This window comes from Leptodactylus fuscus, chromosome 9, assembly GCF_031893055.1.
Source record: "Leptodactylus fuscus isolate aLepFus1 chromosome 9, aLepFus1.hap2, whole genome shotgun sequence".
NCBI lineage: Eukaryota > Metazoa > Chordata > Amphibia > Anura > Leptodactylidae > Leptodactylus > Leptodactylus fuscus.
Genome location: NC_134273.1, coordinates 90714215 through 90718491, shown reverse-complemented (window position 1 = coordinate 90718491; position 4277 = coordinate 90714215).

Here is a 4277-nt window from a genome sequence, read left to right as displayed (position 1 = left end):
AATATTAAAAAAAAAAAAAAATTCTATTAATTCCACTTAGTGTTATTGGAAACCATCAGCAAGCATGTCCTCACACACTGCATAACAACGGCAAACCTACAGGGAATAGTGTGAGCAGTCCGCGCCGCTCGCTTGACCGCCATTCCCTCGCGGTATCCCGCTTCTGTGTAGGACCGAATGAATGGGCCTGCACTGGAGCGAGTCCTGAGCCGTGGATGCCACGGCTCGGCAAAATACGTCAGCTCGCTTCTTTTTTCCGCTACTAGCTAGTTGAGGTCAGTAGGAGACGGATTTGGCAGTGGATTTTGAGGCAAAATCAGCTGCCAAAAAACTCAGTGTGAAGTAGCCCTTAGGGCGGGGAGCTTGTGCTGCTGTTAGGAGTAATGGAAAACAGATTAACATCCTAATCAACGATTCCCGTATGTCCTACCAGCAGCATAATGAGGGGATGGAGCAAGTAATCCCCTATCCAACACGGAGCGCCCAAAGGCCGTCGCCTCCGAACCACAAGAGCCTAACCTGTAATATTTATAACTAACATGAGGCGAGAGGACCTAAAGGCCGCAGCACAGATCTGACCGAGGCATCGCCCTATTCACCGCCGTCATACCAGCAGCACAATATGGGGAGCCTTCTGCTGCTGTTATAACAGATTATTTACATAATCAACCATTCTGAGCCCAGGAGGAAGGTGTAACCCTGGGAGAGGGGGCCTTTACAAATTTAGGGAGAGAGAACCCCTGAGCTGAAAAGGAAATCTTTATAACCTTCTTAACCCATCTAGAAATGGAAGGTTTAGAGGCTCGCAGACCCTTGACCCCGCCATACATATTAATAAGGAGGTCTGAAAGATCGGGACGAGAGATAGAAGTGCGGAGGCACCTCACCAGATCTACAGTACGACGCCCCTCCTCCTCCAGACAGGATGGAGATGTGAAGAAAACCAACTGGTTGATATTAATAGAAGAGGGTACCTTGGGATTAATCCCCGCGAGTTGAATTCTGTCTTTGAAGAAGATGTATAGGGTTCTTCAGAAGAGAAGGCCTGAAGCTCCCCCACTCTCTTTGCAGAGGTGATTGCCAACAGAAAAGTAGTCTTGAAGGCCAAAAACTTCAGAGCCACCTCCTCCAAGGGCTCAAAAGGGAGCATCACAAAGTGCAGGAAGGACCGAGGCCCGATTCCATTGTGGGACTGGCGTAGAACACACCGGTCTAAGTCTCATGGCCCCCTTACAAAAATTACCCACCAGGGAGAGTTGCCACAAACGTCTCCCCAAGCAGGCGACCAAAGCAAAAACCTGCACTTTAAGAATGACTGGAGAAAGGCCTTAATCCAAACCGTCCTGAAGAAAATCCTGAATCACCCCAACAGGAGGATCTGAACTATCAAGCCCACGTGTGGAGCACCAAGACCTGAAGATATTACCAATCCTGCGGTAACTCCAATTGGTAGTTTATGCCTTGGTGCAGGAAAGTGTCTTCAGGACGGACAGTCCACTAGATCTCCATAAGGACTGGTTAACTTCCAGGCTTTCCGGTCGAATTTCCTCAGATCCTGGCACTTCTGAATTCCTTAGGACACCAGGTTCTGCGTTTGGGGAAGCCTTCAATAAAACCCTCAATGCATGAGCTGGGCAAACCAAGACCTCTGTCCAGAATGGAAGGATGGCTATCACAGAGACTTGGTTCTATTTGACTTTCATCAATACCCGAGGTATCATGGAAAGATGTATGCCAGCTTGGACCTCCAAGGGATGGACAGGGCATCCACTGCCAAGGGATTGTCCTCCTGGTGTAGCGAGCAGAACGTCTCCACCTTGGCGTTGAGTCGGGTTGCCATGAGGTCCACTTGTAATAGACCCCACTTCAGCGAGATCTGTTGGAAAACCTCCGGATTGAGGGACCCTTCGCCTGATAAGGTAAAACTCCTACTCTCTTGGTCTGCTGCCATGTTCAGAGAGCCCTTGATGTGACCGCGGATAGATGGGACAGATGTTTCTTCACCTTAGTTCACCTCTCCGAGAGGAGGTAGAGGTCTGGTTCCATCTTGTTCGTTCAGATGCATTACTGTACTCATACTGTCTAAACGGATCTTGCCAGCCCTCCCTCTAGGAACACAACCTGCAGATTAAGGGGGAATAGCCGGGGGTTCAAATAACGAAGTTGTCTTAAATAAAGACAGAAACCCTACAGGAGCTCGCCGTCAGGAAGCAGCGTCTTGCAATCTGCACAAGAAATATGCTGGACTACCTGGAAGTAGGCCGCGATAACGCCATACCGCTCCCCCAGAAACTTGGAGCCTCCATAGAGGTTCTGGCAACAGCGCATACTGTTAAAGCGGGCAGAGGCCCAACAGGACTTACTGCCATGCGAAGAGACCCCGGAACTACCAGAGATATGGGACGCCCCCGCACCTCTGCAAGACCAGGCAATGGAGGAGGGAGCACAACTGCTGGAGGCCCGGAAACCCCAGGCACCTATACCTGACAGAAAAGAAGCCGGTAAGTATGGCAGAGCAGGAGAAGAAAACCCGAAGCAAAGAACAAAAGAGACGGATCCCCAAAGTAGGAGGACACAGAGGCCTCCTCCACCTGTCCCACCACACAGGACAGAATAAAACACGGGGGGAGGTCTCTGCCCCTCTTACAGGGTTGTGTCAGGCATATTCTATGTTAATTAAAACTTCCGCCTGTCCTACCAGAACACCGAGGCAGAAATAGCCCTCCACATTGTGCTGCTGGTGGGACGTAAGGGAATCACCTCCATAGCTCTAGGCCTGAAGCCTGAGGCTGCACTACTGAGAGATCTGATGCTCTGGATACATGGGCCCACTATAACTTCTCTCCCGCAGTATGGCGGTGTTCGAGAGCTGAGACGTGTCTAGACATACAGCACAGAGTCTGTATACTTCTAGAGGATCACTATATATGGCCCTGTGTACGGGGAGCGGGCAGGTGCGCCCTGCGGGCAGGGGGTGGTCAGCAGGTGTGTTGGTGCTTCATGACAATGTGCTGGCCGGTAAGTGTTACGAATCACAATTTTTGCTGTCAGACGACTGTATCGTGTTGGTGTAATACGGTGTAAACAGCGGCGCACCTGTAATGAGGCAAGGTGAGGCGCCTGCCTCGGGCGGCGGACCAGAGAGGGGCAGCAGCATGGGTGATTTTTTTTTATTTTTTAACTGTTTTTTATCTGAACCAGTGCAACCCTGGGCCAGGCCACGATCCCACTACTGCTATTATTATACTCGGGGAGTATAATAATCGGAGCCCCAGGGAGGTGAGGGAACATAATAAACACTATTACTCACCTCTCCGGGATCCAATGTTACTTCTAGCAGGCTTCGGGCCTATACGGTAATGTGTCAGATGTCATGTGATCTGGGATATATAGGCCCGAAGCCTGTGCTAGTAGTAATAGCCTGTTACTCCTAGAAGCCTTCGGGCCTGTATGGTATTATCCCAGATCACATGACATCTGACACATTACCATATAGGCCCGAAGCCAGCTAGGAGTAACATCAGATCCCGGAGAGGTGAGTATCAGTGATTATTATGTCCCCTCACCTCCCCTGGGCTCCGGTTATTATCCACAGGGGTCAGACCCCCAAGTATAATAATAGTTCATTGGTGTGAGGCATAATAGAGCGTGAAGGGTCCACGGTGGCTTTTGATCGTCGCCTCAGGCAGCAGAGAGGTTAGGTTCACCACTGGGTGTGATGGAGCGCTAATAATGGGACAGGCCGGCCATCCCTGCCATGCTGCTGCTTCAGGATTTGTGGCCATACACGGACATGTTGTACGCTCACACCGCGCGCAGTAAATTGGTGCACAGAAAAAGGCGGCGTTATGGGGTAAGTGAGCGCAGACGCCTGACATCCGCTGTACAGCGAGCACATTCACACCACAGCCAGTCAATACAGGACTCAAAAATCCTGTCAGCCAATCAGGGGTTGATATGTCTCTTGCCAGCCAATCAGGGGCCGAGATGACTCTTGACAGCCAATTATCTGGAGGCCGCTGGCTGCTGATTGGCTGAGCTGCAGGTGACAGACATGAGGTACGTTAGGGCCGTATTATACGTTTTCTCTCCAGGATCGCACCTATCTCACACACATGTATCGCACACGGACCCGCCGCCAGCCACACTATGGAATTATATAGAGAACCCTCCAGCCAATACAAAGCCAGTGACCCGCCCACCTGCTTACGTCACGGCAGGACTACACTACCCACAATCCTGCGCGCGCTGAGGGTCGGGCTGTCTGTGGAGGGAAA